General features: G+C 38.2%; 1 long non-coding RNA gene across 1 annotated transcript in view; it reads right to left on the bottom strand.

The window, feature by feature from the left end:
- LOC125918695 (uncharacterized) overlaps window positions 1-12,614 on the bottom strand; it is a 32,807-nt gene extending 20,193 nt beyond the window's left edge. Inside the window, exon 1 of the long non-coding RNA XR_007456557.1 lies at window positions 12,512-12,614. This is a non-coding gene — a long non-coding RNA (uncharacterized LOC125918695). The remainder of the gene's footprint in view (window positions 1-12,511) is intronic.
- Between the last annotated feature and the right edge of the window lie 771 nt (window positions 12,615-13,385).

Genomic DNA, 13,385 nt, shown 5'->3' on the forward strand with positions numbered 1-13,385 from the left:
GATTCTGTCAATGACACACAATAAGAGAGTGGGTAATGGTTAGCCAACCAGCACTCTCTGCCCCAGGAACAAATGGCTTCTCCATATCCTTTTCAATATATGCTGCATAACAGTTTCTCATAAACATAAGAGGTTTTGTTCAGTTATTTTTTTTTTGTCTTTTTTTTTAAGCATACATCCTTATTCAGCCTCTTCAGGTCTAGCTCTTTACAAAGTATATTCCGCAAATATTGAGTCATTTAGCCCTTACAACAACCCTGAGAATCACAACAATCACCCCTGGAAAACTGAGGAAATTAAAACTCAGAAAACTGAAATAGAATACTCAAGGTCGCTCAAATAAGTAGTAGCATTGGGACTCAAGTCAAAGTCTCCGACCCCAAATCCGGTTGTTTATTTCCACCATATCAAAACTGTCCCCAGTTTGATGCCACAGATGCCCAGACCATTCCTGCCAACAATATCCCTTATCTCTAGTCTCCTCTCTCAACCAATTTCTTTCTTTTCAATGTCCCCTTCTCCTCTCTACTAACTTGGCATCATTGAAGCCCTAACAATTTCTTGCCTAAATAGTCATAGCACCTCTTTTCTTGTTGTCTTGCCTTGAATACACTTTTTGTTCTATTAAGTTTTGTGTACAGGTCATTTTTTTCTCTATTTTCTTTGTAACAATAATTATAACTTTGTATAATTTTGTAATTAATTAACAGTGATGTAACTTTATTCAACAATGTATATTAATGTTTCAAAACCCAGGTACAAAAAAAATAAAACTATTAACAAGGATGACAATCCAATGTGTGGTATGGCCATCATCCTCTGCCACTTTCCTTAACTTGTGGCTAGGTTTATACATGCCTTAAAAAACACGGACTTTTATTGAAAAGTCACAAGGCTTTTTAACTGACCATGATAGTTCATTATAAATTTACTTTTCCCCAGCTTTATTGAGGTATAATAATTGGCACACAATATTGTATAAGTTGTTCAGTGTGTTGATTTGATATATATTGAAAAACATATATTGAAAAACACCACATTAGCTAACACCACCATCACATCACATAATTACTATTTATTTTGTGTGTGTATGAGAACATTTAAGAACTACTCTCTTAGCAACTTTAAAGTATATAATACAGTATTATTAGCTATAATCATCATGCTGTATATTAGATCCCCAGAACTTATTCATCTTACAAGTGGAAGATGATATTCTTTGACAAACATCTTCCCATTTTCCCCACACTGCAAGTCCCTGATAGCCACCAGTCTAGTCTCTGTTTCTCTGAGTTCAGCTTATTTAGATTCCACATATGAGTGACATCATGCAGTATTCATCTTTCTCTGTCTGAGTTATTTCACATAGCATAATGCCTTCAAGGTCCAACCATGTTGTTGCAAATAGAATTTCCTTCTTTTTCATATTCATAGCTGAATAATATTCCAGTGTGTGTGTGTGTGTGTGTGTGTGTGTGTGTGCGCGCGCCACATCTTCTTTATCCATTCATCCATTGACAGACACTTAGGTTGTTTCCATATCTTGACTACTATGAATCAATGCTGCAGTGAACGTGGAGGTGCAGATATCTCTTTGAGGTGATGTTTCCATTTCCTTTGGATATATACCCAGAAGTGGAATTGCTGGATCATATGGTAGTTCTATTTTTACTTTTTAACTCTGATTTCCATAGTAACTGGACCAATTTACATTCCCACCAACAGTGCGTAAGTGTTCCCTTTTCCACATCCTCACCAAATACTCATCTCTTGTCTTTTTGATGATAGATATTCTAACAAGTATGAGGTGATATCTCATTGTGTTTTGGATTTGCATTTCCCTGATGGTTTGTACTATTGATCACCTTTTCATATATACGACAGCCATTTGTGTGTCTTCTTTGGAAAAATGTCTACTCAGTCTGTGCCGTTCCTCTGCTCATTTTTTAATCAGGCTGCTTGGGTTTTTTGTTGGTTTTTTTGTTTTTGTTTTTGTTTTGTTTTGTTGTTTTGATGAATTTTTTTGTATGGGTTTCATACATATTTTGGATATTAACCCCTTATTAAATATATGAACTGCAAATATTTTCTCCCATTTGTTAGTTTGCCTTTTCATTTTGTTGATGGTTTTCTTTGGTATAAAGAAGCTTTTTAGTTTGATATAGACCTATTTGTTTATTTTTGCTTTTGTTGCCTTTGCCTTTGGTGTCAAATCTGAAAAATCATTGCTAAAACCAGTGTTAAGGATTTGTCCTTGATGTTTTCTTCTAGGAATTTTACAGTTTCAGGTTTTGTATGCAAGTCTTTAATCAATGTTGAGGTGACTTTTGTGTTTGCATGTGTATATCCAGTTTTCCTAACACCATTTATTTAAGACATTATCCTTTCCCTACTGTATATTCTAGGCTTCTTTGTCATAAATTAATTTACCATATATGTGTGAATTTACATCTGGGCTGTCTATTCTGTTCCACTGATCTGTGTGTCTGGGTTTTTTGTTTGTTTGTTTGTTTGTTTGTTTTTGCCAATACTATACGGTTTTGATTACTGTGCTTTGTAGTATAATTTGAAATCAGGAACTGTGATGACTCTAGTTTTGCTCTTTCTCAAGATAGCTTTGACTATTCGGGACTTTTGTGGTTCAATACCACTTTTAGGATTGTTTTTTTTTTTTTTTCCTATTTCTGTGAAAAATGCCATTGAAATTTTGGTAATAATTGCATTGAACCTGTAGATTATCTTGGGTAGTATGGATATTTTAACAATATTAATTCTTCTAATTTTAATGGAATATCTTTTCCATCCCTTGCAAGAGGCAGAGAGAGAGAGAGAGAGAATCCCATGAGGGGCAGAGAGGGAGAGAAAGGGAGAGAGAGAAATAGAGAGAAGCAGGACTCACCCGAAGCAGGGCTTAAGCTCACCTGATGTGGGTCTCCAACTCGCAAGCCATGAGCCAAAATCCGATGCTTAACTGACAGGCACCCCCATTTTATGTTCTTGATGTCACAATTTTGTTTTACATTGTGTATCCATTAACAAATTATTGCAATTATAGTAATTTTAATGTTTGTTTTTGACCTTTATACTAGAGTTCTGATTTCCCCACCACCATTACAACATTAGAGTATTCTAAATTTAACTATATATGTACCTTAACCAATGAGTTTTATACTTTCATATTATCTCATGTTACTAATCTGAATCTTTTGTTTCAGCTGGGAGAACTCACTTTAACATTTCTTATAAGGCCAGCTTAGTGGAGATGAACTCCGTCAGCTTTTGCTTGTCTGGAAAACTCGTCTCTCCTTCAATTCTGAAAGACAAATTTGCTGGGCAGAGTATTCCTGGTTGGCAGGTTTTTTTCTTTCAGTATCTTGAATATATTATCCCACACCTTTTTTAAAAGATTTTTATTTTTAAGTAATCTCTACACCCATTGTGAAGCTCAAACTCACAACTCCAAGATCAAGAGTCACACACTCCACCAACTGAGCCAGGCTTCATCTCACCTACTTCTGGCCTGCAAAGTTTTTGCTGAAAAATATACTGATAGTATTATGGAAGTTCCCTTACACACAGCAAATCATTTTCCTCTTGCTGCTTTTAAAATCCTGTCATCTTTAACTGCTGACAATTTAATTATAATGTGTCTTAGTGTGGGTCTCTTTGGATTCATTTTTCTTGGAACTCTCCAGAGTTCCTGGATCTGGAGATTTGTTTATTTCCCCCAGGTTAGGGAAGTTTGTGGCCACTGTTCATTTGAATAGACTTTCTGCCCCTTTAATCTCTCTCTTTTTATTATTATTATTATATATTTTTATTATTATTATTTTTTCACTTTATGGTGTCTTATAAGTCCCTAAGCTATTTTCACTCTTTTCCATTCTTTTTGCTTTTTGCTTCTCTAATTGGATGAACTCCAATGCCTTGTCTTCTAGTCTGCTGATCTTTTCTTCTAATTGATCTAGACTGATGCTGAAACTCTGTATTAAATTTTTCAGTTCAGTTAGTATATTCTTCAGCTTTACGATTTGTTTGGTATTTTTTTATATTTTCTTTTTGTTGAAATTCTCGCTTTGTTCATGCATTGTTTTGACCTTTAGTGAACATCCTTATGATTGTTATTTTGAACTCTCTGTTAGGTAAACTGTTTATCTGTTTCATTAAGATCTGTTTCTAGAGTTTTATCTTGTTCTTTTGTTTGGCACATACTCCTCTGTTATTTTCTTTGACTCTCTGTGTTGGTTTCCATGTATTAAATAAAATAGAGATCTCTCTGCGTTTTGAAAGAGTAGTCTTCTGTGGGAAATGAACCTCATCAATTAGCCTGACCAGTGCTCTTGGTTGTCTCTCAAAATCTTTGTGATTGTCCAGAAACTGGAAAGTGGGCATTTTTGTCTCTTCTCTGCTGGGCCCTGATGTATAACCATCCATGAGACTTTGGTCCTGGGCCTATTAAGAACTTCTCTGCTTTTGTTGTTGTAGGTGGTGGTGGTTTTTTAGCAAGGGCAGAGGGGTTGGGGAGGGCAGAGGGAGAAAGAGAATTCCAAGAAGGGACCACACTCAGTGCAAAGCCTGACTTGAGGCTTGATCCCACAACACCGGGACCATGACCTGAGCAGAAACCAAGAAGCAGACATTCAACCAACTGAGCCACCCAGGCACCCCAGAACTTCTGTGTTTTTAATAATACCATGGGACTCCTGAATGGATGCCCCCATTGGTCTTGAGAGCCAGGTGATCTGGGGACCCATTCCTCAGGTGGCAGCCACAAAAGCTGGAGCACAAGACATACACACAAGCTCCTTCCAGGGAGAAACTGGTGACTTTAGCAGACTAGAGGAAGAAGACAGAGGAGGTGTCTGCAGGCTTTCCCTGGTCTCTGGAAAGGAATGCAGCTAGCTCCTGGTTGTGTGCTAAATTAGAAGCTTGACCCTCAGGCAGCAGCTTTTAAAGTATGCAAACAGACCTCTTTCATGGAAAGACTGAGAGATGGGCATTTCTGCCTGCTCCCTCTGCACTGAGTCTTAGAGGGGGATAGCCAGTTAAGAACTGCTTCATTTTGGCACCTATGTGGCTCAGTCAGTTGAGCAGCTGACTCTTGATTTTGGCCCAGGGTCATAAGATCAAGCCTTGTGTCAGGCTCTTTGCTGAGCATGGAGCCTGCTTAATATTCTCTCTCTCCCTCTGTCCCTCTTCCCTGCTCACTTTCTCTCTCTAAAATAATAAAAAAATTTTAAGCAAAAAAAAAAAAGAAAAAGAAAAGAAAAAAGAAAGAACTGTTTCTTTGTTTGCTACTGTCCTGTGGGACTCTTGAATGGAAGTCCATTGGCTATCAGAACCATGTGATCTGTGGACCCATCTCTCAGGTGGCATCCATAAAAGTGAGGTGCAGACATGTATATAAGCTTCACCTAGGGACATATGGTGATTTGGAGCAAGCAGGAGGTAGAAGGTGAGGGAGGTGTCTGCCAGTTTCCCTGGTCTCTGAGGATGATGGCAGTCAGCCCCTAGATGCCTGTTAAATTAGAAGCTTGACCCAAAGGCAGCAGATTTTAAAGAAAGAAAGTAGATGGACACTATTCAGAGAAAGGCTGGGAGACTGGCAGGTTTTGCTGGCTCCCCTGCACTGAACCCTGAGGTGATAACAAGAAAGAGGGCTCATGTCTATGAATAACTGCTTCTTGTGGGTCTCACAGACTCAAGCCCCATTGCCTTTGGAGGTAGATGTTTTGGGGGCCCATCAACCAGGTAGAAATCTTAAAAGTTGGGGTGCTAAATGTGGGGTCCAAACCCTTTACTCCTCAAAGAGAAGCTGGGAGTTAGGGGTTCCCTCCTGATTGTATGGCACTGTGCTGGTGGTGGAATTTATGATGAGAATGTATCTCAGCCTTTCCTATCCATTTTGATGTGGGCATTTCTTTTTTTGACTGATGTATAGAAATTACTCAGCCAGTTCTGGATTATACTTCCAGAGGGAATTGCTCCATGTGTAGCTGTTCATTTGGTGTGTTCATGGGAGGAGGAGGGTTCAGGAATCTCCTATATCATCATCTTTAAAGACGACTCCTGAAAAAGACTAAATTCATTCTTAAAAAGTAATAAAAAGTACAAAAGTATATTCACTGAAAAATAAGTCTCCTTTTCGTCTCTGTGTCCAGACAACCAGCTCTCCTACCCAAGACAACTCTTGCTTTCCAAATATACTTACACAGGTAGTCTATGCATTATCCCAGTACATATACCTATATACATGCATATATATATATATCTGTATAATATTTTATTAGCATAAATGGTAGCATATTATATACACCATTCTGCATCTTACTTCTCTCACTTAACAGTATATCTTAAGGTTTATTCCACCTATAGCCAGGTCTGTCTAAAACTCAGATCTTAACTCTGTTACTATGCTATTTAAAATTCTTCAGTGGCTCCACATTACCCCCGCAGAATGAAATTTATGCTCCTTAGTTCAGCTTCAAGGTCCTCTCTAACCTGGCTCCTCCTAGTACTTCAATTTTCTCACCCACCATTCATTCACTGATTCCTTATGTTCTAGTAGTCAAATTGCTTATAGCCTGCCCTCATACTCACTGTCCTCTTTCACAAGTCAGAGCCTTTCCAATGCCCTTCCCACCCTTCTTCACCTTAATTACATTTATTTACCCTTCAAAACAACTCAGATATTCCTCATCCACGAAGCTTTCCCCTTACTCCCAGCCTTGTTCAAGGACTCCTGCATACTTATATCATAGCCGCAATTATATTAGATTCGACATATCTGTTTATGTATACATTTTCATCACATAACTGCTCAAAGCAAAGATTACCATTTTGGTTCATTTTTGTATCCGCAGAGTCTAGCATCATGTCTAGCATATCATAAAAGCCAAACAAATATTTATTGACAAGAACTGATTTCAACGATTAAACCTCCTCTGTGGTAAGGTTAGAATCTTTTTTAAGGCTGAGAATCAAATGAAACGTATACATTTCTAGAAATAGTGGGTTGTGACTCACAGTTTGGGATGCAGCTATAAGGAAACCTTCTTGAAAAGTTGATTTAAACATGTTGAAGGTGAAAGACAAATCTTGCATTGGAAATGGCTACTGGGTAGGAAATAAGGAAACCTAAGAAACATCAATTAAAGGAGAGAAGGAGGTGAAGGAGGAGTGCAGCAGGCAGAGGTATTAGGACCTAAACTGGGCATCCTGGGGGTGAGATAGCAGGAGGGCCTTGTGATAGTATTTTCTAGTGTAGGGTCTTTGTTCACTAATAGGCAGCCTGGGTGTCAATAGAGAAGGACCCTGCACACTGCAACCTCCATAGCTCCAAAATGACCTTCTTTTCTCTACTCTTCACTTCCTGATGAAAGAGTAATAATAACTCTTTCAATGTTCTGGAGAAAAAAGATGAATTCTCACAGTATGAGTAAAGAAGATGGATATTGAACTAATTATCTATAACTGTGGTTACTGCTCCTCCTGAGGGATGCAGGTGCCACAAGCATTGATGGCAGGGGACACCTTCTTAAAGAGGTCAGGAAAGGCTTCCCTGAGAAGTCTCAGCTGAGACCTGGAGGTTGACTAGGAGTCAGCCAGGCAAACGATGGGGTGGGTGAAGGGGGAGGAAATATGTTTCATGCAGAGGGAAAATAATGTGTAGAAGTCTGAGGAAGGAAGATGTGAGGCTTATTGGAGAAAATTAATAGAGGTGAGGAGTGAATGGCAGAAGATAAGGCTGTGAAGTAGACAGAGGTCCCATCAGACCGGGCCAGAAGGATTTTGTACTTTATCCCAAGAGCATTGAAAAGCACCTTAAGGTACAGAAGAATGATGTGATTTGTGTTTATAAAATATCACTCTTGTCCACCAACAGATAAATGAATAGCACCTGGGTGGCTCAGTCAGTTCAGCATCTGACTTTGGCTCAGGTCATGATCTCACAGTTCATGGGTTCAAGCCTCATGTCTGTCTCTGTGCTAACAGTTCAGAGCCTGGAGCCTGTGTCAGATTCTGTGTCTCCCTCTCTCTGCCTCTCCCCTGCTTGTGCTCTCTCTCTCTCTCTCTCTCTGTCTCTCTCTCTCCACCCCCCCTCAAAAATAAATAAATAAACATTTAAAAAAACAGATAAATGAATAAACAAAATCTGGTGTATACCTACAATGGACCAATATTAAGCCTTAAAGAGGAAGGAAATTCTGACATGCTACAATGTGAATGAACCTTCAGGACATCATGCTAAGTAAAATAAGCCAACACAGAAGGACAATTTTGTATGATTCCACTTATATGAGGTACCTAGAATAGGTACCTAGAATCCATTGAGACAGAAAGTAGAATAGTGGTTTACCAGGGCTGGGTGAAGACAGAATGGGGAATTATGGTTTAGTGGGTACAGAGTTTCAGCTTGGAATTATGACAAAATTCTGAAAATGGCTAGTGGTGATGGTTGTACAACATGGTGAGTATATTTAACGCCTCTGAATTGGACACTTAAAAATGATCTCAAAGGACTCTGAATACCCAAAACAATACCCAAGAAAGAAAAACAAAGCTGGAGAGATCACACTTCCTGCTTTCAAACTATATTACAGTAATCAAAACAGTATGGTACTTCCATATAGACCAACAGAACAAAATACAAAGCTGCCAAATAACCCTCCACCCCAATATATGGTCAGATGATCTTCAATAAGGATGTCAAGACCATGCAATGGGGAAAGTTGCTTCAGTATATGGTGCTGGGAAAATGGATATCCACATGCCAAAGAGTGAAGTTGGACCCTTACCTTACACAATATACAACAATCAATTCAAAATGAATTAAAAACCTAACTGTAAGATCAAAAACTATAAAACTCTTTCTTAGAAAAAATACACAAGGGAAAACTTCATAACATTGGATTAGGCAATTATTTCTTGTATGTGACACCAAAAATACAGGCAAGAAAAGCAAAAATAGGCAAATGGAACTACATTAAATTTAACTTCAGTGCATCAAAGGAAACAATCAACAGAGTGAAAAAGCAACGTATGGAATGGAAGAAAATATTTGCAAATCACATATTTGATAAGGAGTTAATGCCATATATATATGTGTGTGTGTGTATATATATATATATATATATATATATATATATAACTCCTATAATTCAACAACCAAAAAACAAGCAGCCTGATTTAAAAATGAGCAGAGGGAGTGCCTGGGTGGCTCAGTCAGTTAAGTGTCTGACTTTAGCTCAGGTAATAATCTCATCTCATGGTTTGTGGGTTTGAGCCCTGCATTGGTCTCTGACAGACAGCTCAGAGCCTGGAGCCTACTTCAGATTCTCTGTCTCCCTCTCTCTCTGCCCTCTCCCTGCTCATGCTCTGTCTCTCTCTCAAAAATGAATAAACATTAAAGAAATTAATAAAAATAAATTAAAAATAAAATAAATAAGAGGCACCTGGGTGGCTCAGTCGGTTGGGCAGCCGACTTCGACTCAGGTCATAATCTCACAGTCCATGAGTTTGAGCCCCGCGTTGGGCTCTGTGCTGATGGCTCAGAGCCTGGAGCCTGTTTCAGATTCTGTGTCTCCCTCTCTCTGACCCTCCCTGTTCATGCTCTGTCTCTAGGGAGAAAAAAAATTTAAAAATCTCAAAAAAATTAAAAAAATTAAAAAAATTAAAAAATAATAAAAAATAATAATAATAAAAATAAATAAAAATTAAAATGGGCAGAGGACTTAATTAGACATTTCCCCCAAAGAATGTATTCAAATGATCAAAAACACATGCCCCTGAAAAGATACTCGGCATCACTAATGATCAGGGAAATGCAAATCAAAACCACAATGAGATATCCCCTCATACCTGCTAGGATAACCACCATCTAAAAGGGAAGGAATTCACAGAGTTAGAACAAACAATCCTCAAATTTGTATGGAATCAGAAAAGACCTTAAATTGCCAAAGTAATGTTAAAAAAGAAAAACAAACATGGAGGCATCACAATTCCAGATTTCAAGCTGTATCACATAGCTGTAATCATCAAGACAGTATGGTATTGGCACAAAAACAGACACATAGATCAACAGAACAGAAAAGAGAACCCAGAAATGGATGCACAAACATATGGCCAACTAATCTTTGACAAAGCAGGAAAGCATATCCAATGGAAAAAGATAGTCTCGTCAGCAAATGGTACTGGGAAAACTGGACAGCAACATGCAGAAGAATGAACCTGGAACACTTTCTTACACCATACACAAAAATAAACTCAAAATGAATGAAAGACCTAAATGTAAGACAGGAAACCATCAAAATCCTATAGGAGAAAACAGGCAGCAACCTCTTTGACCTCAACTGGAACAACTAGGTATTTATCCAAATACTGATTTGGATAAGGGGCCCATGCACCCCAATGTTTATAGCAGCTCTATCAACAATAGCCAAACTATGGAAAGATCCCAAATGTCCATCAACTAATGAATGTGTATATATATATATATATATAATATATATATATACACACACACACAGATATACATATATATGTATATGTATGTATATATGTATATATATATATATATATACACACACACACATACGCAATGGAATATTACTCAGTGACCAAAAAGAATGAAATTTTACCATTTGCAACAACATGGATGGAGCTATAGTATATTATGCTAAATGAAATAAGTCAGAGAAAGACAAATATCATATGATTTCACTCATATGTGGAATTTGGGAAACAAAACAGATGAACATAGAGGAAGGGAAGCAAAAATAAGATTAAAAAAAAATAAAAACAGAGAGGGAGGCAAACTATAAGACACTCTTAAATACAGAGAGCAAACTGAGGGTTGTTGGAGGGGAGGTGGGGGGATAGGCTAAATAGGTGATGGGCATTGAGGGCACTTGTTTGGATGAGCACTGGGTGTTATACGTAAGTGATGAATCATTGGGTTCTACTCCTGAAACCAAAACTACACTGTATGTAAACTAACTTGAATTTAAATAAATAATTTTTTTAAAAGGAGGGGGAAAAAGCAGAAAATAAGTGTTGGCAAAGACATGGAGAAATTGGACCCCTGTGAACTGTCAATGGGAGTGTCAAATGGTGCAGCTGCTGTGGAAAACAATACAGAGATTCTTCAAAAAAAATTGAAAATTGAACTACCATATGATCCAGCAATCCTACTTCTGAGTATACACCCAAAGGAATTGAAAACAATCTCAAAAAGATATTTGTACACCCATGTTCACTGCAACATTTTCCACAAAGGCCAAGAGATGGAAGCAACTTAAATGTCCATTGATGGAGGAATGGATAAAGAAAAAATATATACATATCATGGAGTTTTATTCAGCCTTAAAGGAAAGAAATTCCTTAAAGAAGGAAATTCTGGGGGCACCCGGGTGGCTCAGTTGGTTGAGCGTCCGACTTTGACTTGGGTCATGATCTCACAGTTTGTGGGTTCGAGCCCCGCATCAGGCTCTGTGCTGACAGCTCAGAGTCTGGAGCCTGCTTCAGATTCTGTGTCTCCCCCTCTTTCTGCCTCTCCCCTGCTCATGCTCTGTCTCTATCTCTCTCTGTCAAAAATGAATAAACATTAAAAAAAAAAGGAAATTCTGTCATATGCTACAACATGGATGAAACTTGAGGACATCATGCTAAGTTAAATAAGCCAATCACAAAAAAGAAAAATATATACTGCTTTATTTCACTTATATGAGGTATCTAAAGTAGTTGAGTTTCTGAAAACAGAAAGTTGAATGGTGGTTGCCAGGATCTGGGGGAAGGGTGAAATGAGGAGTTGTTGAGGAGTCAATGGGTTCAGAGTTTCAGTTTTGCAAAATGGAAAGTACTAGAGATCATATACAACAATGTGCATTCAGTTAACACTATTATACCATACACTTAAAAGTGTTTACAATGGTAAATTTTGTTATGTTTTTTACCACAATTTTTTAAATGGTTAAAATGGTAAGTTGTATGTTATATATATTTTACCACAATTAAAAAAGAAAAAAAAAAGCCATCACTTTTTCTACAGGATGAATTCAAGGGAAAGAAAAGATTAAGTGTTTGGTAGGTCCAAGCAAAAAGATGATGGTGGCTTATACCAGAAGAGTTGAAAAAAGTGGACAAATTAGATATATATTTTGGATGTGTCTCCTAAGTGAAAATGTGAATTCCTAGAGGGAATGAGCACCATATTCTTTTTGTTTTATATCCGTACACTGTATTCATAACAAATATATCATAAATATTGATACATCACCTCTAGGAAAGTTGCTACAGAAAAATCATGCTTTGACACATAGAAATGAGGATTTAATGACTTTTTCTCACAAAGTGATTTGCCAAGTAGGTCACTCCATAGTAGAGTTTTGGGGGAAAACTGAGGTCTTCTCTATAAAATAGGAAGGTTCTCTGGTCTGCCTGTTGGAGTTCACAGGCTTTCATTAGGTCAAGGGAGATCCTATGGTAGAATAAAGAAGGAAGAGCTTCTCACCTCTGAGTGAAGGGGTGGCTAACAGATGCAGTAGCTAAATGATGTTGCAAGGAAACAAGTAGAAGATAGGCTTGTGAGCTAAACCTGCCATGAACAAGATCAGTTCTTCTCCCTGCATGTCACAAAGAGGTCATCAGAATATGGAGTGCCTACTGTGTTAGCCAATCAGATGAGGACTAGAGATCAAGGACAGAGAGAGGAGTGGCAAATGGCGGTCCTAGAAATCCCAGGAGGGAGATGGAATGGAGGGGTTGGCACAGGGAGCCCAAAGGTTTTTCCTAGACCAAATAAAATAGCAGGAGGGGCTGCAGATTTATTTGAAGGCTTCATCTTCCTTATGTGACACCATGCTTCTGACTTTCAGTATTCTGAAAAAGAATCCAAGTAAATATATATATAGGCTTTTCTATATATACATATATACTGTATATGCTTTTGTATAAGTATGTGTATAGTTTAAATCTGCTTGTTCAGGTTATATATCTGTTTATGTGTATGGTATGCCTGATAGCCACACATGAGGGACAGTACATCTACAGAGGTTGGTATATAACAATGTGTGTATGTGTATGTATCAGGCAGGGATGTGGGGAAGTTAGGGCTTTGAGCTGACATTTGACTGCGTTTCTGGGCAAGAAGAAAAACAAAGTGAGCACATCCTTGCTGGCAGCCCTCCAGCTACATCATGATGTCAGCTATAATCTTGCCACTCTCAGCCTTCTTCACAGTCCCCTCACCCTGCTGATGGGGATGATAATCCCCATTAGCCACTGTCTGATTAACCAGGCTGAGGTATCTGTCTCCCAAGGAGGGAACTGAGTGGGGGATCCCTATAGGTAGCTCAGCAGTAGAGAGGAGAGATGGATACCAGGGG

This window comes from Panthera uncia, chromosome B4 (assembly GCF_023721935.1).
Source record: "Panthera uncia isolate 11264 chromosome B4, Puncia_PCG_1.0, whole genome shotgun sequence".
Lineage (NCBI taxonomy): Eukaryota > Metazoa > Chordata > Mammalia > Carnivora > Felidae > Panthera > Panthera uncia.